At 37.7% G+C, this 24,603-nt stretch overlaps 1 protein-coding gene across 1 annotated transcript in view; it reads left to right on the top strand.

Moving 5' to 3' along the window:
• Positions 1-24,603, top strand: part of TENM3 (teneurin transmembrane protein 3) — a 2,451,411-nt gene that overhangs the window by 1,582,998 nt on the left and 843,810 nt on the right. The window contains exon 7 of the mRNA XM_082715814.1: positions 8,363-8,525. The gene's annotated coding sequence lies outside the window, so the exon portion shown is untranslated. The remainder of the gene's footprint in view (positions 1-8,362; positions 8,526-24,603) is intronic.

Here is a 24,603-nt window from a genome sequence, read left to right as displayed (position 1 = left end):
TTTATAGTGTAATCTAAATCTTATGAACAATATGGAAGGCCATATTCTATAATTACATGGTTAATTTTTAAGAGACTTCTAGAATAACTTATACATGTGGCTAAGGCAATTCCCCAAATTAAAGTGTGAGATTGAAGCTATTCAGACAGCAAAGTAAAAATGTGACTTATCCTCTGTTTATGTGTTTAACAAGATAAGATCTGTGATTCTCATATTTATTTGACTGTTCCTTAACAACAGTGTTCACTGTGTTAAGTACGCATTTTTGAAGACAGTCAAAAGCCAGTTCTAGATTATGAGTTGCAGACTACCCAGATAAAAGCATGAATTTGAGATATGTTAGGATTATTTAAATCACTTTTGTACAAATGTTCAATGACAGAATCACAACTTAGAGTCTTTTCAAGTCTTTAACTCTGATTGTATCCATTTTGTGATAGGGACCAAAAAAACCATATGAGATGTGTTTGAAAAATCAGGCCTGATTAATACTTTTAAAGTACTATATTATTTTATGAAATAGAGAAATAAGCTGTTTATGGGAATCTCTGCTACATTTTAAAATTAATGAAGATTCCCTTTAATATGTGAGTAAATGTTTTTGTAAGTGAATATTTAAAACACTATGAAATATTATTTAATAAGTGTATATTTTACCAAGTTCAGTTCAGTCTAACACATATTTATTGAATGCCTATCCTGTGCAAGATAATGTGTGGTTCCCACTTAACATGCTGAATTAGGATGACTTTTGTCATGTGGGCTTCATTTTTTCTAAGGGTGGCTGATTAAGAGGAAGTAAATGCCCAGTTCTCTTTACTGGGAAGACATATATACAATCAAGTAAAATGATTGCCGTCTCCTGTACTATATATCAACAAAGTAGTTAAGAGATGAATGAGCCTTATTATAAATAAACTTTACACTGAAAATGATTGTTCTAGTGGTCTGACCTCCCTGGGCACCAGAGTCAGTTCTATAACTTAAGGGAGTATATAAGATGAATGGGATATGGCCAGACTGTATTTTATTTATATATCAATCTCCAACTTACATAAAAACCTCAAAGGCAGAAGGAATCTAAAATTAAATGGGAAAGGAAATAGAATATGAGGCCAAGAAAAAAAAAATTCTCTGCATATATTTTACTTATCAGACACAAAATTAGTTGTCAGATTTCCCCACTTCCTCTTCCAATTTGCTTTAATTATAGCCTGAGGCAGGAAACCCAACAGCAATAGCAATGGGGCTGAGAACTGATTGGATGGGTGGGTGGTGGGAGAAGGGGTTGGGAGAATAGATGAGATATGTGGTGGGAAAGAAGCATACCAAGTGACCTTGGCAAGAAATGACCTTGAACTTAGAAATTACCCCTGGAGGAAGAACACACCAAAATAGGATTCTGAAGCTTGTAGTAGAAGGACAGTCTCACTCACTCCAGTGTATCTAAAGACATTCTCCTCTTCACTTAATTCAGGTTATTTTGGTTTTATGGTTTTATTTCCTATGACAGTTTCTTAAGTGCAAGAGTGCATGACGTCTTCATTTTTTTCCAGGTTTCCAACCAAAAAAAAAAAAAAAAAAAACAACCCATAAAATAAAAGCATAATGATTCCTAAGGGTCTAAACAGCCATTGTTTTGAAAATCTACTTATCCACGTACCCTTTTTATAAATCAGGTAAACTCTTAAGTAGTTCAGTTATTATATTTACACAGTTATCAATTGTGTTTCTGTGGGGGAAAAAAAAGGCTTTCCATTTGATATGTGTACCACATTTGCATATGCACTGTTGATGTGTCAGTACCAGTTAATAGAAAACTGAATGGCAAACCAAGAAGAGGGGCAGAAAATAACAGAACGGGTCTTGGCGTCAGTGCGACAGGAGCTTGGATTTTGAGGTGGGAGTCGGACGGGGAAGGCATACAGATGAAGGGAAGAGATCCGTGTCGTGATCAATGGACTCAAAAATAAAACGGAACACTTGGGGCATCTTAAGAACCACCAACTTACTTTCAAACCATTTGCAGACTATTGTATAGACGTTAATTTATTTCCAGGAGATAATTTTTGTATATTAGAATTAAAAAGTCAGCCAAGACCCGTTGTTGCTTTATCCATTATTTATGGAGACGGAAATGAAGGAAGGGTATGGACACAAATTAGAATCGCCTAACTGTTCTGAGAGTACCCTAAAGTGTTGTGATTTTATATGATCTGAAAATGCAGAGGATGATTGCGAGTCCCATTTTGGTCCTCAGACCTCTGGAATTAAAATCGTTATGCAAGCAATTTCTTCCCATTACAGTTATTACCATGGAGAGAAGGTAGAACTTTATTTTTTCCTTGACTTCTGAAGATAGATAAATAGATAAATATTGGTAGATGTAAATCGATATAAATGTATAATTAACTCCAATCTTCTGAAACCCATTTGTGTTAAAGTATGACCTTATGATGGGGTTATTCGTGGAATCTTCTCTCTAGGGAATTTAAGTGTATCTTTGAAACCTTTGGGAAGTTTACGTATCTTTATAACCCCAGCTGTTGCTTATCTCTGCAGACTAGTGTCATTTTTCTGTGATCATTTTCTCAGGAAAAGGTGACTGAATTCACTGAGTCTTAAGAGAAGTTAATTCATGCATCCTCTTATGGTTTCATTTTTAGCTTTTCATAAAACTTAAGCGCTTCGAGGTCTATAGGTCAACATCAGTGCTGTCCCTAGATGGTCATTTCCTTTTGTGGGTATCACGTGTAGTAGTTGGGATGTTGTAACCAGATCGGAACTAGTTTGTAAAAGGCAGAAAAAGACTGAATCTCTTGAGTATCTTATGGGGCAGAGGGGTAAGGAAAGAAGAAATTCCAAAATTGAGATCAAAGCAATCATATCTTACTGTTTCAGGCACTTAGAGTTTCTGAAATAGTTATGTTCTTGAGTATTTTCCTCCCACTCTTTGTGTTTTTCAGAATCTTTTGGATTGTACTTGAATAATAATTCAAGACTCCTTACCATGAAATTCTGGCATTATACATTTAAAAAAATGTAAAATCTATTAAACCTTAATATGCTGTGACTCAAATCTTTGAAAGAAAAAGTTCTTTGTTTGCAGCTTGGAACCTGCCATTCTATTTTATTATTGCAGAAGTTCCCAGCAGGCATATTCACCCAGATTTAATTATTAAGCCATAAACGTATCTTTGAAAATTTCCTTTTATACAGAATGCCTAGAAGTAATTTAGAATTGCTTTTTCAATCATCCCAGGTGGCAAATCAGACTTCAACACCAAGTATGTTTTCAAAGGTGTTTGGAAAGTGAAGATCACTAAATCGATATTGGCATCAGGATGCCATGATAACAGAGGAGATGGGATCAATGTATCGAGGTCTTAGGGAACGATTCCATCTATACATGTACGGGAAGAGGAGCTCAGTGAGGGCAGGCTCTTGATCTAGTTTGCTCACTACTTTGTTCTCAGAATGCAGAAGAGTCCTGGGCACTTAGAAGGGGTTAAATACAAATTCATTGTCTAAATACCTGTGTGAAAGAACAGTTAAGTATCCTTTATGTCCCCTACCTCATCACCACTCACACACATTTCTTAGACAAAGGGAGATGTTCAAGGTTTCTCCTTGACATTAAACATACATATGCAAATTTACATTAAACATACATGTGCAAATATCTATCCCCAGTTACACACTTCTTGTTTGGGTGGTGTTGACCGTAGGAGACCAATTTTCAAAGTGATTCATATTTTATACAAAACTATAACTGGTTAAATAGGGCACTACTATCTCAAGATGTTCTAGATCACTGAAAAAAAAAGTCTCTATTTTTTTTCCTTTGATTTGTGTTTTTGAGAATATGAAAACAGGAGAAATATGTCTTTACTGTTGATAGTGGCAATGGGGCATATAATAACTCATAGCTCTTTTAAAAAATACCCTGCATCTAGTTTCTACAGGATTTTAAGGAAATGGCCCACTAAAAGTGAAGCTTTCTGTATACAAAGGGTCATTATGTTCTACACCTGATTCTAATATAATGTTATATGTCAATTATACCACAATGAAAGAGTGAAGCTTTTCAAATATCATGACATTCACAGGCTTATTTGGAAATAGTGCATATTTGTTGAATATTAAAGAGTTATCCACCCTCAATCTTCTTTAAAATAAAATAAAAGCATTTAAGTTAATAAAAATGCTATTAACAGGTATGGGTAGTGTGTGCTTATATGCCCATATATAAAATCTACATGAACGCAGAAAGAGGAGAATATATGAAAAAATACACTGTTAAAGAATATAAATGAATGTAGACTTCCCTTACTGTATTTCACCACTGGGATTTCACCTGTAAAGTGTTTGAATAGATTCACTAACTGCCAAACTTTTCATTATGAGGGACTAATCTTTAATTCCAAGATCACATTTGAGTATGTTCTTAGTAGAGTAAATAAGCTTTACCCACCTCTATCACTAAACTTGTAGAAGAGTTACAGGAACACAATTTGGTACTTGAAATAGTCAATACAAGTACGTATTAGTTGGTGTCACTTACATAACCAAATGCCCATGAAACTGTTGGACGTGGCTCTTCTCCTCCTAATAATTTAGATGTCAAGAAAGTAACTAGAAACTAATTCTCCTAAGTCAGAGTTGGAAAGGCTTAAAAAATATGAAGCTTACTACAATCCTGATATCAAAACTGGACTAAATCATCATTTATTTATTATTCTGTCTTATAAACATATCAAAGCAGAAAACCTCTAGGCTCATGTACAATAAAATATTTTAGCATTAAAACTAAATAATAAAATGTCAAAGATAAAAGAATGATAACCCACTCAGCCATCTCTCCTCTATGGCTTAGGGAAAAAATTTATCTAAACAAGTAGATTTTGCAGAACACTTGCCCAGTTTCATTCTCCAAACCCACACATTTTAAGACACTAAGACTTGCTTTGGCTTTCCTAGGTTGAATTCGTATCTGCAAGGTTTTTTATATGGAATATCATTAATGGAAATAGGAACATCTCTGATAATGCACTTCACAATTGCAGATGTGAATTGTAAAATAAACGCAGAGTTGGTGTTTTTGTCCTTTATAGGCTGCTGGAAGTCCCAGCTTATATTTTAATGATATACGTGTTTTTGAATCTAATATTCAATGTCCATATTTTTTCTCACAATACATTACAAAAATGAATTTCTATTCCTTCTAATATAATTTCTCAGAAAAAGTAGAGGAGGTCAGACAATAAGCCTGTTCTTTCACACTTAATCACCAGTGATAAGACAACATAGAACTGGGTCATTTTATCGACAGTTTCATTACAGTTTGCCTTTGGATACAAGTCCCCTGAGTATAGAAAATGTAGCAAATTAATATATATTAGTTTGACTGATTTCACTGAATGAATTAGCTAAATGTTCAAAAGAATTTACTGGCCCACCTGGTAAAAACTATTCAGTGAGTAAAATGTGCTCTAAGTCTTTCTTTTCTGGACCATGTAGCTTTCTGTGACTATAGTCACTCAAATATACTGAACAAAACAACAAATCCAGCTATGCTATTCTTACATAGCAAATGATTTAAAATTTAAGTTGAAACAGATGGAGACTTCATGATGTTACTACCAGGGCTCACTTTTTTTTTTTTTTTTAATTAACCCCCAGCTCATCAAATTACACTTTTCAGTGACCCCTGCCAGAAATAGGGGAGGCTCTTCAAAACCTTTAGAGAAGAAACAAAGCCATGTATTTTCTTGCCCTGCTGCTGTCATGGTGGCCGCTAAAGGAAAAAGATTAGACGTGTATGGTTGGTAACACAGAATCATTCTCTGAGGATAGGAGAGTCTCGGGAAATGACGTGGTGGAGTGACAAAGTCAGAATCTGTGAAAATGATGTAATGTCTTACAATAGGGTAGGGCGGAAGATGAACCTGGGTCTTCCATTTCAGCCACCATTCTCCAAATGCAGACCAGGGCTTCTTCCTTGGAATGTCATCACACCAAGGCCAGCCATTTCAGAGCAAAGCACAAAGCCTAGTATGGATCCATTGTTCCAGTAACAATGGGAGGTGGTTTTCTAATTAAGCTGATTCAACAGGTGCCATTACGTGGAGAAAATGGCTTATAGAAAAACAAGGAAATTTCATTTAGGAAAAGGCTTCCTTCTACCTCCAGCAACATAAAGTTGGGTTCTTTCAAAGCTGCAAATTAAGTAGTAGGAAAATTCAAATCTTTGGCTAAAAGCACAAAAATTTACTACCTGCTCTGAAGCCTGTTTCTTCCTCCAGGCATTAAGAAACAAAACACAGCCCACTGAAACTCACAGGGAAGGTACAACAAAGTTACCATGGTCAGTGTAGTTAAAGGTGCTTTCAGATCACAAAACTATTTGTAACTAATTTGGGGGGGGTGCCAAAATAAAGCTGACAGCTCATGGAAAAAATACATCATGATGTATTTCTTCTTTGAAAACAATTGTACTAAATATTCATTAACTTTAACATGATCTGTCCTCAGTCTGTCATAAAACGAATTTAAACATTCTTTGGAAAACAGAGTCCTGAGGTACACAAATTGTATAGTCGTAAAACACAAAAAATATGTATATGAATATTACCATTTAGACATCGTTAGTATACTAAAGAAGTAATTTTACTTAGTAATATAAGCTGGCTTAAATGCAAATAAAAAGATGCATTGAAGGGCACAAAAACTGTACTCAAATTCAAGATGTTGTATTACATAAATTTTTCAGACACACAAGATTGGTGTAACCAGCAAAACGGCCAACTTGTATCTGGGGAGTACTGCTCTATGTATTATGCGATAAACATTACACAGCACAATAAATGAGGCAAAATAGCTAGGAAAATATGTGAGGGGTAAGAGTAGAGAGAGGAGTATAAAATAGCTTTATGAACATTAACATAAATGATGAGTTACAATTTTCCAGCTTTATTCTTTCGACACATTGTCTATACAGTCATGGTTTCCTCATATACTATCATTTACAAACACACCGCATAAACCATCTACCTATAAAATCTATAGTTTCTTTTGTCAGGTATGTTGCTGTTACTCAGTCCGTGTCAAGTACGCTAGTTAGGGGGTAAATTTATAGCATATATGCTAACTGGATTCTCTAAACACCCTCCCTTAGAAAAACGACATGAAATACAAGAGTGATGGGAAAACACTGAGCACAGTTTCTGTTACGTTGAGCTGGGGAGCAGAGCTTCCCTTGTGTTTGGAGGCATTGGCCCCTCGGGCCAGTCATCCCTGTTAGAAGCTGCCTTATAATTATCGCATCATTTACTTTGTGCTCCTTGTGCTTGGGCTAAATTTCCCCCATTGTCTATAACCTTTCTGAAAGCATGAAATTTGCATCCCTACTTTTTCTGGGGCTGAACTTTTGGAATATTTCAGTTTGGATAGTGTATTCATTATATCTGTGACTTATGATGGTGTTTCTATTGTTCTGCTGTTGTTTTCCTTTTGTTCTCGCTATTTGGTTTTTTTTCTTGACATTGGCAAACTCCTTTGGTTTTGGTCTCCCAGCACGCATCCTGACCTCCCCATTTTAATTATGATGAGGGAGGGGTTAATAGCTATTAGTAGATATATTTCCCTTCTCGATTCCAAACTAGCTTTTAAAATTTGTTTCCCTCCCTTAATTTATAAATATTTTAATCAATAATGTATCTATTATTTCCCAAGTGAGCCCTAAGAAGGATGTTTGATGGCCTCACACAAGCCATTCCAAAGAAAACAGCCTCTCTCAAGCAGCTGACACCAGTGAGCCCCACTAGTTTTTACCTCTCTCGAGTCCCTGTATTTTTAGGTCCGTGAACAACGGCACACTTACTCCATCACTGAACCAATGAAATTGATGTGTTGTGCAAGTTCCCTCACTCGGTTTTGCTGAACTTGCATTGTGTTGCCCACTGCATATTCAGTCCAAAGCCAGCCTGGAACGAAAAGCCAGCCATCAGAGAGAAACATTGTCTGTCCTCAACGTTGTTAATTCCACTCGATCAGCATCAGCTCTGCATCAATAATTAGACAGGGGTCCAATAATTATGTTGGCAATGAAACAACACAGTCAAAACTTTAGTTCTTTCCATGAGGTGATTTTTGAGGGCCAAGACCAAGGTTGGAGATGGATACTTCCCCTCCCCCCTTTACTCATAACATCACAGATGATTGAAAACGTGTGCCCTTTGGATTGTTTGGAATACCCCCTTCCAGTTGTTGCTTCACATACCAGCTAAAGAACTACACTTGCTTTCATATATGACATACTTGCTTTTAAAAATCTAATTAAAACTTTCTTTTTGGTCCTTAGGTAGAAAGATGGCTCTGTTGAGATGAGCTCTTAATTAATGCACTGAGAGCTTACGAGTCCCACCTCTCAACAGGAATGATTGACGTCCAAGGATACATAAATTACACTAATTGAGCTCTGCCTCCATACAGGCTTTCCACAGCCAACTCATCAGAGAAGCTAGGTGAGTAGACCAGCATAAAAAGTTATTTCAATATGTTCTATGCTTTCCCAAAGGGTGGAAGAGAAACTTTCCAGACTGTTGCACATTTATTATCACAGAAGGCAGTTCTTTTCTTCAGTTTTAAGATGTAGGTTTTGTGTTGTAGTTTTTTTTTAATTATAAAAATTAGCATTTTTAACATAGCCATTTAAATTTAAATCACCGCGTTCTCTTTGCAATTTTCAAGCAGCAAAACTCACAAGCCAATTACAGTATGCAAAAATCACTTGGCATCATTTGTTGATATTAAATTGTGTTGCATAGCAACCAATGCATATGCTATGGAGGGATTGTTTGAAATCAAACCCAATCTTAGTCCTTGAGTTTGGTTTTCAGAAATGTACCTAATTGTAAGCACACCTAATCCCTTGCCTTACAAAAGACCATACTGAAATGTTTCTTTTATGTTTATTTCATTCTGAGGTTTTCAGTTCATCTATTTCTTCTATGCTATTATAGGTATTCTGAGGCTCTGACTTTCGTAAAATCTAATAAACCACCTGGTATAACCTAGATGGCTTTTTAGTTCAAAATAAAATTAAGAGACAGGGCTATTTGATAGAAATGAAGACAATGATACCATATTAAATGTCTCTACTTACATCTTAAATTTTTATGCACAAATTTTTTTAAACTGTCTCAACAATTATGAAAAACTCACCATCTTAATTATTTCTGAGGATTATATGAATAATATAGAAAATTTAGGATATTGAATTATTTACTCGAAAGCTGTCACTGAAACTATATGTGTCATTCAGACAAAATATAAATAGGACCTGTGTAAAATTTTAAATGGCAAGGTCAAAGGATGAAGACCAGAAGAAGCCTAGATTGAGAAATTATTAAGCATCAAATGGATACACCAGAATGAGTAGAATTGGAAAAGCAAACAGTGAGAACAGAAGGGACAGAAAATCCAAACGACAAAAATGCTGAAGTAGATTTTAGAAATAAATCAATAAAGTGTCAAACCTAAACATAGCCCCCAAATCGGTACTGGCAAAATTAGAAAAAATAAGTGATAAAAGGAAACAGGACTCGATTCAGAAAATATTTAGGGAGGCCATCGTGTTCTAGTGCCAAAAATCAAAAAGAATTCTTCTAAGACCTTGTGTTCCTAAAACATTTAGGAGAACATGTCGGCCCTACACTTTCTCTCTTTCCACTCCAGTGCACTTTGCTGTGCCTACTGTTTGAAATTGTGAAAAATGTGGAGCCCCACTTAAAAAGAAAGTCCTAAGATGGCTACATTTCTATCAAATAGCTATACTATTACCTCGGAGAAAACCTGAAGTGGAGAAAAATTGAGAGAGATAAAAAAATCCTGAGCTTATAATCTCGTAAAAAAAAAAAAAATACAAAATGCTCTTAACATCAAGACTATCTTGCTAAGACTGAAATTGAATAAAAATGGAACAGCTTCTTGATTGTAAGATCCTTTTATTATTTGGTGGCTAAACGGACCAAAATATCAAGCATCAAGACCATTGAAGTAGAAGTTATATAACGTTTTCTGATTAAAAAATTATTTTGGCATAGTGAGAGTGAAGCATGTACTTCAAAAAAATCGAAGTGTTTATTTTGATTTTTCTGTAATTACGTGTTTATGTCCCATTCTTCCATCATATGATATGTGCTAAGCAAGGTCAGGTACTTAAGGTAGTTTTCTATGTAGTTGTGCTTGAAATAACCTTAATCTATTCCTCTCTCTTGAGAATCTGTGTCTTTAATAATCATGAAAAGGCAGTATCTCTGTGTGCTTCATTAGTCTCCTATCTGTAGAAATATTTATTAGTAGAAAAAGTAACCATATGTTCCTCAGTTGGCAGATAGTCCTACTTGAATTCCCATATTTTTAATGCAGTTCGCAAAAAACTCAATATACTTTAATCTTAACATTAACAATACCTTTGGATTGAAACGAGTAAAATGTGCCAGAATTAGTATCAACGTTTTTCTTCATATATGTTGGGTCATCAAAGTGCTGATGATGCCTGACAGAAAACCGTAAGTCATTATGAAATGGAGCACAGTCAGCACAACGGTAAGCCAGGGCCACCTTGCCTTGAATGGAACCATTAATATAATAGCCTATCACTCAAGCTAATAAAATCAGCTCTTACTCTGTTCTGTTTCCGAACACGGACTGTGAGATCCAAGTTTCCAGTTGCTATATTGCTTCCCAGTCATACTCTTATTATTTGATACGTGAACGGACGTACCAAGAGACATGTTGTTTACCCTCTACTACTGTACTATGTACAGTAAAATAAAACCTCGGTAAACTCTTCTCTGGTCTTCAAAACAGAACACTTACCATATACTTATTGCTTCAGTAGGTGGATAACCTTCTTAGACTTCTTCCCTCATTTGGAATTCATGTCATTCTTTAGATATGGGATTATTCATTTAGCTGGACAACTCATTTTTCTACCACTGTTCCGTCTCTGGGTGAATCACTTGTTTGTAACTGCAACATTTTTAAAGGTTTTGTGGATTTATGCAAAATAAAATTTGTTAGATTTTTTTTGAAAAAACAGAGTATAAAGAAAAAAAACAACAAATATGCTATAATACCCTGTAATGACAATGCCAACATAGTTTTGTGTTATAATTTTAGGTAGCGAAAACTAACGGTAGAAAAAAAGAGACATTTATAAAAGTGTCTCCCCTCTAATTGCTAGTTATAATGTCTTAATATTTCTTCCACAGAAATGCATATCCCCTTAATTATCTGCATATCATTTATGCATCCACTCTACAAGCTTTTACTCGTGGATTGTTAGGTACCAAGCACTATTTTTAGTGCTGATGTTGTAACCACAAGCAAAACAGATTAGAAAATAAATAAATAAATAAAAAATCCTGGCCCTCATAGGTCGTGCATTCTTGTGTGGACAAATAGACTGTAAACAGAATAAATGTGTGTGTGTATGTGTGTGTGTGTGAGACAGAGACAGAGAAATAGTGAGAAGCACTCTGAAGAAAAATAAATCAGGAAGGATGCTTGGACACTTCCTGTGTGTCACTTGGACACTTTTGTAAATAAGAAGGGTTTTATTGGAAAGTGATACTTGAGCAACGAGTGGAAAGAGGTGAGGGAAAGGCCTCTGCAGGCAGCCGGGGAGAGTTCGGGGCAGAGAAGAACTTGAGCAAAGCTTTGAGAAAGGACACTCCTGGTGGAGGCAAGTGGTATGAAGGGGCTGACAGCGGGGAAAGCAGGAGTGTAGGCAGGAGAGCGAGGGCATAGGAGGGTCACAGAGACAGAGGCTAGAGGTTACTAATCGACTTTAACTTTTAATCTATGTAAGATGCAAAGCTTTTCAGGTATTATTTTTTGTTCTGTGTGTGTGTGTGTGTGTGTGTGTGTGTGTGCGCACGCGCGCGCACGTGTTGTGTGTTTGGGCTCTGGATGTGGAATAATACTGGAAGATTTTGAGGGGGAAGATGGCATGAGCAGATGCATGTTTTGCAAGGACAGTCCTGGATCCTGTGCTGAGAATAGACAGAAGAGGACAAAGGGTGGCAGCAGGTGCACTCGTTAGGAGCTGTTAGAATCATCCAGGCAAAGATGATAGTGGGTCGGACCAGGATGGAAAAGGAGGCAGTGATGATGCGTAGTTTCACATTCCAAATATATTCTGGAGGTAACACAGAACTTTCTGGTGGGTTTCCTATGAAATGAGAGATTGAGAAGAGTCAGAGATGACTAGAGTGTTTTTGGTCTGAGCAAGTAGGAGGATGGGGTTGTAGTTTATTAAAGTGGGGAAGATCAGCAGGAAAAAGTTGGTAGGGTTCTGTTTGGGACCCACTTACTTTGGACCCACTTACTTTGAAGTGTCCAGTTGGAGATGCTAGGAGAACAGCATTAATGCAAGAATCTGTTCTTTAGGTCTTGGTTAGAATAGGACTTTAGAAATTTCCAGCATAAAGAAGTTACTTAACTCACCAAACTGGAGGAAGTCACTGAGGGAGCCGTTGTGGGTAGAAGCAGAAAGGAGTGTCAAAGTCTTAGACACGGGCACCCCAATGTTTAGAAGTCAAGATTCTGAAGTACAGTCAGTGAAGGTGGAGGGAAGCGGAAAAGGAAGGTTTCCGGGAAGCCCGGTGGAAGCCATTTGTAAAATGTCATCCTCACATCAAGGAACATGAAGATTAGATGAGATTAGCAATGTTGGGCATTGGTGGCACGGTGGGACAGAAAATGTAACTGAAGTTGGCTTAAGAGAATGAGAGGAGACAAATTGAAAATAATCTCTATAGACTGTGCTGAAGTAATTTTGCTATAAATAGGACCCCCCCAAAAAAATCGATGGTAGCTATAGGCAGAAGATTTTTAACCCCAAAACTTTAGTATCACTTTGCTATATTAAAAACATTGATGATTTTTAAATTTTTATTGAATTTTTGTTAAATTCATAGGGACATTTGAGAAAAATCAATACTTTTGTGCTATGCACTTTTCTTACTCATGTGCCTGTTAGGTTTTATCATTTGCTTATTCTGAGTTCTTCAGAAGAGTTTTAAGGTTTTCTTATATAAAGCCTACACATTTATTTATTTAAACTTGTTTTACAAGTAAGGGCACATAAGCAGCATTCTTAATGTTGACCAGATCAAAAATAGAATGGAGACAAGAAACTATTATACTCAGAGGCCCTCAAATTCATGCATTAGTTTGCTTTATAGCTATCAGACTGTTATTTCAACACCTAAATTACTAATTTCTAACATACAATATTTTGCCCATGTTTTTGCAAGTGGTAATTTGTACGGTAGCCAGAAAGTTAGTAAAGAAACAGATTTTTTCATATTTTCAGAAGTAAGTGTACCTGAAATGAGCATCGTGTGTACATAAAAAGAGTAAGTTGTAAAAATAAAATATGCTGGGTTGGATAATCATCTATAACGTTAACAGTCCAATCGCTTGTCATGTAGAGGAAGGTTGTGCTTTAATTAAGCAATAAGACATGACAGGGTGTGAATTATGAAGTAGTAATTCTTGTCTAGTGCATTGTTAGACAAGAGGCCAAGAGCCAGGTGTCACTGCGTAGACCAGGCATAAATTATTACACTGTAGTTCAAAATCTAGAACTTTGTGGAAGAATTCTAAATTATTTTCCAAATAATTTTGGAAAATAAAATATATATTGAATATATCAAATTCTATGTTAGAGACTATCTGTTGCAATGTGGTTAAATTAAGAAGCTAAAAAAAAAAAGCATTTATTTCAGGGAGGGATGGAATATAGCAAGACAAGACAGTAAAATTAGCTTTGTCATTTGTAACTCTCCACACAATATTTTTACAGACATGATTCCTAGGAAGATGATACATTAATCTGACGTTTCCCCTATGATTAGAAAACACATGGTGGGAGCTAAGTGTTGAGAAATTTTGAGAAGGGCCTTTTTGTTTTTGTTTTTGTTCTTTTTTTTTTTTATCCATTTACAAAGCAGTGTTAACTAACAAATAAGTCTAACGTAAATCTTCTATGAAAGAAAAAATGCATTTCTCTGAAAGAACTTGACAAGGGGTGGAGCAATTTTATAGAATTTTGGGTCCTTTTAAAGTCAGTGTGATTTGTAATCCTAAGGCTTTCCCCCTTAACATACCATTTTTGAAGGTCCTCTTTTGTAAAGACATTAAAACAGATCTCTTATCACCAGAAAACACATTGTTTGAAACACTGCTTTTTTTAAAAAAGAAAATTCATTTCTACCCATTCAAAAGAAAAAATGTTTGAGGGTCAGTATGTAACTGTAATAAAGAGAAAGTCTACTTGCTTTTCATCTGTAGAGCAGTGTTTCAAAAGACTACTTCCTTTTAAAGTTATTATATTTTGTGCTCCTATTGCTAATATTGTATACTTTTATAATAGTTGAGGGGTTAACAAGTTCGACTTCTTTTGTGAGTATCGCAAGATGGATGTTATATTTTACAGCCTGAGACCGTTAATTTTGTCTCAGGTTTTCCTTTAATTTAGCACATTTTATCATGACATTTGATCTCTTTCTGTAAGTGCAATAACCTTAGATACCTTAATATACAGATCAAATAGAAAGTATTTTTGAAGGGTTCTGGAAACACCTACTTGCCCAAAATATATCCCTTAATATCTTATCACAGGAACATTAATATTTACTCCTCTGGATTCGTGTTTGTGTCTCAGTCTTTTATTAAAATAAAATCTCTTCCAAAGCAATGATGGAGAGTCCAGTCATCAGTTATTAATCCCTTAATCTATCCATTTTATAAATTAGTAGATTGTTTATCTATATTTGCTTTAGTCCATGACAAAAAGCAGAGAGGGAAATGGGACACAAGAGAGGAATGTTGTAATAGATATGCGACAAGAAAATGTCCAGCATGAAATGTGGGCAAGATACCTACTGGTCGACAGACAGGCCCTTAGGTAATGCAAAGTGGCTTGAGAGCACACTTTTGACATGCTGGGGTAGAAGAACCCTAAGAAAAGGAATAGAATTATGAGTTCTTCAGGCGAGGATGGACCTTGTCTTATTAGGTACCTAGTATGTATCTTAAATGATGAAAGAGGTGGGAAAAGCCAGAAAAAGTTTTATATTCAGTGCTGAAGTAGTAGTAGTACTAGTACTGAAGTAGTAGTAGTACTAGTACTACACTAGTAGGTCCATAGGTCTATCACAACAGTTAAATAAAACTTATTCTTTATATGTTCATTTGTTTTTGTTTTAACGGAATTAGGCAAGATTGACTTTTCTACTCCATGACTTCAACTGATCCTTGTCTGGAGATTCATCTCAAAAGGATTGTACTTTATAATCTTGAAATGGGAGACCACCGCTTCCTTTTAGCCCTTCTCCAAGGTTACTTGGGTCAGTTCTGGGCAAACCATATAATGGGTGGCTTTTAAAAAGCGTAACAGCCATCCTGAGAGTTACTTTTAGGTGATGATACTGGAAAATTATGCCATTAACTTGCAACAAAAGTAAATGAAGGATATCTATGTATTTTTAAGAAAAAGGTATTCAATTACCGTGTTTTAATTTTTATACTGTCATGTCCTTGACGTAGGCTGTATCTATTTCTACAAAGACGTAATTATTTTAAGATATTTTAGGATGTAATAATTTATGAATATAATCATCTCACTAGTTGGTTGTCATTTAGGCCTTCAAGCTTATTCAAACAGGTCTTCTGCTGGCCATACCACTTAGTAGGATGATCACAATTGTTTCCTATAGCTTTATGTTTATTAGGATAAATTCTTAGTACTTATTTTGTAAGAGGCTCAACGTTAAGGACTCTGCATCATTGTCTCATTAATGTTTACAATAACATTGCAGCATTAGCATTTATTTAGAGACCGAGACACAAGTTCATAGGGTTCCTCATTAAGTAAGCAATGGATCCAGTCTTTTAAGCCAAGACTATGATTTGAAAACCAGAATTATTTCTAGTGAACCATATTGTCTCCTGCTGAAGTTAGACTGTTGGGCTTGTTTTTCGTTTGTTTGTTTTTAAATTAAATTTAGCCATTACTAAGGTCTTCTAAAGAAAACAAAATCAAAAACAAAAAAACAAACTCGTTTGCCCAGTCAGCTCAGCAATCCAAGACTAGACAGCAATCCAAGACATTCCTTCCAGTGACCATTCTAAGAACCTTTCTCCTCACATGTTGCTACATACCCTCTTTCTGCTCCAGAACCCTTACACATTTTCAGAAGTGCAACAGCAGAAGTGGAAAATTAGCAGGCATGGGCACCAGCTTCATTGCGTGAAGAACCAATAGTCAGTTCAACGAAAAGACCCCGTGATTCTAGCCACAGAGCAAGAGAATTCCTTACTCTCACCCACATTTACTTGTGGTCCATTTCGATGAACTGGCATCACCCCTTGTTTGTGCATTGGAGTAGGGGTGGGAGGGTTGATTATTTGGGGCTAAAACCAATACTACCCTCTCCATTAAGTGCAGATAAAAAAGAAGACACAGAGGTAGGATCAAAAGGTTTTTGCCTGTGTCTGAGCCTACCCCTGCCCACCAGGTATAGTTCCATGTTTTTTGCACTTCATCTCCTTGACCCCTATCGTATTTCCTAACACGACTTCCCTGCTTTTTGTATCAATTTTCTTCCCTGAGTTGCTGTTTCTAAGGTCTTTGACTAAAAAGCAGCTACTGGGATTCCCATTCCTAATCATTCTCCTGTATAGGCAGTTACTTCTGATACCGATGACCTCAGACTGTACCCACCTTTGATTCCTTCCACCATAGTAGCTCAGCAGAAAAGGACGTGAGTCCTTATTTCTGACAAGGTCACTCTGCGTGAGTTGCTGAGGTTCCTTGTCACTGCATTTGGATTGAAAGTGCGATGTATATACCAATCAAGACCAAACTAAGAAAAGGAATCCGTACTATCTCGCATTATAATGGTATTGTTTTAGATTTTGCTATGAGAGTTATGACAACATACCCCAACTCTTCTTTTCTCAAACCCCTGCTGCATAGCCAGCATGGAACAGAAAGCAAAATTATGAAAAACTAAGGTCAACCATTGCTAGAAATTTCTATCTTTGCTTCTAAGACAGAAAAAAGAAATCCTATCTTTCAAATCATGGCATACAATATAACCAAGAAAAAAAGTACTAAAAAAAATAAGACCCTAAAAATAGCTCAGTGGCAGTTTAATAACTGACAAGACTTATTCCATCAGCTGGAAAGAGTTTAAAACCTTTACCTGCTGCCACTCCCATGATAGAGATTTAGAGTTCATGGCTGAAAGCTAACATCTGATGTGGAAGCATGGGATCACGATTCATCTTGCAGAGGCATTTCTCTGCTTAATAAGTGAGATACTGTTTGTTTAAAGGAAACAAAAATCCCCAGGTTTTCAAGTGTAAAAAAAAATAAATTAAATAAATAAATAAGACACAAAAGACGGGAGGGAACGAAAATATTTGTGTACAAAAATAGCATTAGGACCCGTGAAGGTAATCGGATTTGTCCCGATGTTCAGGGAACTCTGGGTCAGGTGTTCTCCACGCAGGACCACATGGAAAGAGAAGAGGCTGGTTGGAATCCTCTATCGTCAGCCACGGTCAAAGCATAAAAGAGAAAAATATCTCCCCCATGAAAGCGAGCGCAGAGACAACCTATGCCACCGACACCTTATCTCTTGGATTTCCCTCCCAGCTCTCCCTAATTCAAAACAGGCAGGCAGCCGGTGCTACAGATGGAGACGCGACAGCCCGAGTCCGCGTGGGGCATTATAGATCTGGCTAGTTGTCTAGTTAACAGTCAGCTATTTTTGGATAATACCCAGAGTTGTTTTACAAAAATGAAAAAAATAAAAGATGGATTTATCCTGCGTTCAGAATATAAAAACATTTGTTTAAGTGGGTGCTTGGGCATGCAACGTTGTTCTCATATTAAGACTCCTGGTGGATCATTCACACCGACGTTCATGACCATCGGCAGCAAAGAGACTCTGTGGAAATGACACCACGGACCGTGTTAGTGGCGTATGACAAAACTTTAGGTCCCAAAAGAAATGTTGGAGGAGCTGATTTTTTATTTGCCTGTAGTTTTGTTTGTTTTTGACTTTGCACAAGCAGATGGTAGAAGGGCTTTGAGACTTCTTGGGAAATCATCCCAACACACAGTGCTAGGTACAGAAGAGACCCTCTGTTAAGTACGTGCTCATCAAAATGATGCCCGGGATTCCTCAGTCAGGGGATGATGTGGGGGAAGGTTCTTCAGTTAATGGGATGTGGGGGTTTAATGAGGCTTGATTTGTTCATGTAGCGAAACAATGTGGGGAGGGAAGCGACCACATAAAACTGACCAAGTCTGTTCCTTGTGAAACACTCTACAGATGTAGTTACATTGGCAGATATTAAGCTACTTTTCAAGGTATAAATCAGTTTATTAATCATAAATCTTCAGTCTAGTAACAAGACCAACAATCCCAACAGCATATTTGACAAAAGCAACATTTAAGTTATCTGTGCTAGTTTTAACCAAAAGGAAGAGATGATAATAATTGATCATTTATTGAATGATCTATTTACTCACCGGATTGTGTTGTATATTTCTCGTGATTTGCATATGTGTATGTGTGCATATCTAATTATCATATATATTATATATTACATATATATTATTACACACACATACATATAAAATCACACAATCTTTCTTTCTCAAGTTGCTTATAATACAATAGATAAAGATTGATGCAAAGGGAACTGTTTTCGTTGAAGTGCTGATAACATGCTTTAAAAGATCAGTAGGGAGAAAAATATTTGGGTGGAGAAATGAGAAAAATTTTTGTGGATTAAAAAGATTGTGAAATCTGCCTTCAGGAGATGGATACCATTTCAAAAGGTGAAGAGAGAAGGACATTCCAAGAGAAAACAGCATTAACAAAAGAGTAACCACGTGAATTCGCCAAGCTTCATTAATACATAAGGACTAAGCCAGTCTGGTGAAACATGAGGATTGTGGCTGGGAGGTGGTCAGAGCAAAGCTGGGAAGGTAGGCAGCATCAAACCCTGGAGGGCCATGGATGGCCAGCAAGCAGGACCAGAGTCATGATTTATAGTTAAGAACTAGACAGTTTTAAGGAGTTGTGTTCTGTTATTTTTTTTTAAATTTTATTTATTTATTTGTCAGAGAGTGAGCGAGCACAGGTAGGCAGAGCAGCAGGCAGAGGGAGAAGCAGACCCCCTGCTGAGCAAGGAGCCTGATGTGAGACTCCCCAGGACCCTTGGATCATGACCTGAGCCAAAGGTGGACGATTAACTGACTGAGCCACCCAGGCATCCCTGGTTTTTGTTGTTGTTTGTTTGTTTGTTGGGTTGGTTGGTTGGTTGGTTGGTTGGTTGGTTTGAGTAGGCTCCACACTGGGCTTAAATTCACACCCACCTGCCTGGAGCCACCCAGGTGTCCCAAGGGGTTTCTACTGGTCCCATAGCGATTCATGCCTGACATTTGTATTCTATTATTAGTCAAGATCCTTAATGAATCTAGCCTGCAGCCCCCAGAAAACTAAAATACTAATTATATGGGCCAACAGGCTAGTCTCTAATGTTGATTGTTGTTGCCTTTCCAAAGACATTATCAAGGTCATGGACTTTGTTAGATTTAGACAGTCAGCTCTCCAATGCAAGCCAAGGTATCTCTTGGTTGCCAGTGAGCACTTCCCAGTTTCTCCTGCTTCACTTTTCAAGTGCAGCTCAGGGACAGTTGCTTGGACAATTCTCTCACTAAGATGCCAGTGAAGTAGAGCAATGATGTCCTTGGTCGTCCACACATCTCAGACACCAGTTGTTTTTTTAATGCTTTTTATGCTGATACTAATTAAAAGGGGAAAAATGCCTCCTAATCTTATACCTAGTTTTCACAGTTCAGTTATTTGCAGAGTATTCAGTTCATTTTTTTTTAATTGTGTTCATTTTAAACGTGGGAAGGTATTCATTTCATGAAAACGGTTTCCCTTTTTATAGTCTTACTCTTTTTTTACTCAAAAAAATATAAATGAAAAAATATTTTCCAATATAGCACGATTATAGGGAAAGAACTCAGATTATTCTAGTCATAAATCCATTATACCCTTGAATGCTAAGAAGCCTGAGTCAGCCCATTAAAAAAAAAAAATCAAGTATACCCGGTGTTAGCTGGTTTAAATCTGAACTTAAGAAGTTGAAGTGGCCATTCAGAAATCAGACCAATTAGTTGTAGTTATTATCTTAAATCAGCTTATTGGCCAAAATTGAGCAAAACTGAACCCAAACAGGTGGTCCAAAAGAGATCCATGAACACATGGCCAAGTGACATCATCGGGTGAATTCTGTCACTTGACCCCATAGTGATAAGTTCTCTCTGCCTTCCTCATTTTTGTGGATCCCGGGTAAGGGTAAATAGCAAGCAAGGTTTTTTGGATCTTGATGAGTTCAGTACTAGTCCGCTAGTAAAGGCAAGGCTGTTTGGATTCCTCTTCCTGTGGAGGGAGAATACTGCCCCTGATCTCAGTCTCTTAATGAGCAAAAAACAGAGCAGTTGTAATCTCCGGTATCTGTCACCTCATCCGCGACAGTGGAGAGACCTCTCCTGGGAAATAGGCGATGACATGCCCAATACCTGACTGTTCCTCCGTGAGCGCCTCTGTGCCCGAGGAGTTGGTCCCAGACCAGAGCGTGGGCCTCTCCTGATCTCACGGATCAGAAAAGCAAATCCTCGGAGGTGAGGCTAGCCCAGACAAAGAGTGAGTCGGGGCAAAACTGCTAATGTCTTTTCCCAAACGCTCTCTGTAATCAAGAAGTCACCGCTTTTCTTCTGAGGCGTGGTCCTCATGGAATAGAGGTGTCCCTGCTCTCCTTCTCCGCAGCACAAGTCAGGAGACAAGCAGCCACAGCTGGAAGAGGCAGGACAAAGCAGCCTCCTTTTTCCGTCTTGGCTTGGTGCCTCATGGATCCATCTCAGCCTATTGCTTTAGCAAAAAAAAAAAAAAAAAAAATTAATTTCTCTGATTTTTATTTTATCAAAATAATGTAGTTTGCCACTCTGGTGCTAAAAACCCAGTGGACACCTGTGAAGCCAGTGCCTGGGGAGGTGTAGGATTGCACGCTGTGTGCGTCAAGGTGGCCCGCACCAGCAACAGGGTAATAAGAATGATGAAACCCTGTCGGATGGGGTTAGGTTGAAAGCTTTCTTGCCTCATGACAGCCTGTGACAGTCGAGTGGCACTGGAGCAGAACGAACCACAGTGGCAGTTTGCTGTGAGCAAGGCAACTGTCAAAACTTCTGTCCAAAAGCAAATGTTGGGGCTAACCAGCAGCAAAGTTTGCAACCTGACGATTCAAATGCTGATGGCCAAGATGTCTTCCCAGTGAACTCCACGTTCTTGTCCCTGTCAAGGGCCTCCCGCAGTGATCATCCCCACTGCCCTCTCTCTCTCAATCCCTCTCTCTGCTCTGGGTATATCGTCCACTTGCTCTGTTGAAAAAAGCCTACCTTCTTTTAGAAAAGCGCGAACTGACCATCACACCGCCCACGTGGACGTGCTCACAGTCCTCTCCTGATATGTAATTCACATGTAGTTTATCACATTCTGTGTTCGGAGCCCCGGCCCGCGAGCCACGAAGAGAAAGCCTGTCCATGTGTGAAGTCTAGTTCCAATTATGTTGTTGTAAGCCTAGGTCGCAGCCCAGATGTAAACCTGCCATCACAAATAGGGTGAAATACTTCACACCCAAAGCTAAAACAGTGAACTTAGCGTTGCCACCGGGTTCTTGAAAAGTTGGGAAAAAAAATTGCTTTACACCCGTGTGGTTTCACAGGTTTTTATTAGAAGCCACAATAGACACTTTTCACCAGCAATAAATGAGAAACCTTTCAACATTGTAATAACATGGGGAGAGTTTCTCAGCCTCGATCATCCTACGGGAATTCGCCCATGGAGTTTCCATAGGTTGAAGGGAAGGAGAAGGTTACCCAACGGTCTCTCTGTCAGACACAGGCTCGATTTTAGCCTTGCACTCTGTCATATTTTTCATGTTTAGGGGAGTCCAATAGAGAGGTGTGATTCAAGGCTGCAGTCTTCAGGGTGCTAGGTGTCTTACCTCTGATGAGGTCGGTTCGGCCAGGTGTCACATCAGCTAGGAATTCTCAGATCCGAAGATCCGGCTTTCTCTCTGAGAAGTATGATCTGAGAGACCCCGTGAGTGCCTCGCTCTAGGCTTTAACAGCACAGGAACTTTCAGAGTAAGCAAAAAGGTTACCACTTACAGCTCGTTAGTAAAAGTAATGACTGTGAATTTATCACCCCTCGAATGAAAAATCATCTCCACGCACTTATGTACCTAAAATAATTCACACGACCTAGGGTTTGGAAGTTTCATCTTCCTCACCTGCAGCTGCAGAGGCAAACAGAATCACTCCACTTCTACGGGTGGGAAGGAGAACATATTTTTTTTAAAGGGTAGTAAATTAGCTTGGGCTGGAATATCTGTTTTCCTGCCTTCGTCCCTGCCAACTCCCTCTGTTTCCTTTGATCTATGATTTGCAAGCTACCATTATTATTTATGTGTTCTACAATTACGACCAGTGACACCGCCCCTTCTCCAGCCTTCAGCCGCAAATATGAAAGGAATAAATGCTGTTTATTGTGACAGTCTGCCTTTTGTCTGTGGAACAATGACAAACTGCCCCGCTGACAGCTTGCTACTGTTTTTACTACAGCTCTCCAGCTTACTTCTCGAGTGTTCTCCAGAATGTGGAGAGATGGACTTGAATAAAAATGCCTAGTGAGAATCTTTTGCATTCATTTACCTCCCAATGAGCTCCTGTGGGGACACAGAGTGGAGAAAGAACAGAAGGCCCACCAGTATGAGGACATTTTAAAGATTTTGTACATCTTTTGAGGGAGGTCGGAAGAGACTCCCTAGCTTAACAAGGATCTCTAACCACTAATGGACTTAACTTTTTAAATGTATTTAATTTGAAAATCACACAGTCTACAGATAACGTGAAGAGGGAATGCCGATCAGAGTTGTTTATGAATTTCTGGAACGGTTTCCATTTCCTCAGCCTGGGAACTTCGAGCAGAGCCACAGACACAGAATGATTGGAAGAACCAAAATGGGTGAGGTTTTCCAAAGGTCCTGTACTAATTAGCTTTTGAAGCTGTGCTGAAATGTTATGTTTACTGGATAATTGCGCTCTGTAAAACAGTATAGATTAATAAGTAAAAGAGCCACAGCAATTTTTGTAGGCCCAACTTTGAGCTAAGTGCAGCCTTGTAAATATTCCACAGCGAGCCTTCTGTCCTCGGATGTCATTGGTCTGAGAAGGTGAGTAGAAGCCAGCACCTAGCTGGGTTTCAGAGAGTGCATTTACGGACACGTGGTTCTGTTTCCTCTTGATTTTAGTGGTTTTAAAAAAATATTCACCACTCCCGGAAACTCCACTTCTAAAGAAGCCTTCCCCCGCCCACCAAATCAACTGTGTTTTCAACCAAATTTCTATTTTTAGGAAAAAGCATTAAAAAAAGAATAACAATGTTTTCCATTGTTAAAAATGACACTCCTAACGTGCAAAAAATTTTTAAATGTTTCTTTTTGTTTTCATTCTCTGATGTAAAAATCTTCAGCCAGCAGCTCTTAAATATCGGACATACAGTTTAACCACTTAAAGTCCACCGTCTCGAGAGTCACCCGGCAGAATTCTCGTTTCTTGGGGGAAGTGAATGAAGAATACAAAATGACTTAGAAGAAAGTTGATTAAGCCGGCAGATGTAAGAATGAGGAAAATGAGGAAAGAAAAAGAAAACTAAGCCATGTATAATATCAGTTAATAGTTCGTTCAAGGAAGGAATGGAATGAAGTCATTCGTGTAACAGTAACTGGGAGTGTCAACGTTCCAGTCGAGGAGAGCCAAAGACTTTCAGACTGGGTTGAAAGTCAAAATCCAACTGCTTATAAAGAAGACATCTAAATTATATTTTTTTTAAATATTTGGGAATATAATCATAAATAAGATGTGCCTCATAAACGTAGACTAAAAACAAAAGTTAGGGTTGCCTTACTGATACATCTAAAGTGGGATTTCAGGCTCTCCTTAAACAGAACAAAAGTATTGTAGAAGGAAATAGGAAACTTGGTGTTCATAGGCAAATGAAGAATTATAAACTTTTTTGTACCCTGAAAGGTAGCTGTGACTACATAATACAAAAACTCCTAGAAATACATTGAGTAAAACCAAATGATAATGGAGAATTGATCTGCAAAATTCTGAAAGCATTATAATTAGAGTGAAAACAAACAAACAAACAGGGATCTGAATAATACAGTAATACAATAATAATAATACAATAATACGTGTAAATGCATGTGAATAGATAGCAGAAGGCTAAACTGCTAGGTATTTAATAAACCATGACTTAAGCTTCTATGTGCCTGGTACTGTTCCAGAGTTGGACGTATTAATTCATGTACTTCTCATAACAACCTTTTACAGATAAGGAAACTGAGGCACCAACAGGTAGCTTGCTTGGG

The sequence above is a fragment of the Mustela nivalis genome (assembly GCF_964662115.1).
Source record: "Mustela nivalis genome assembly, chromosome: 20".
In the NCBI taxonomy this organism is placed as follows: Eukaryota; Metazoa; Chordata; class Mammalia; order Carnivora; family Mustelidae; genus Mustela; species Mustela nivalis.
This window is presented reverse-complemented; position numbering and strand designations above follow the sequence as displayed.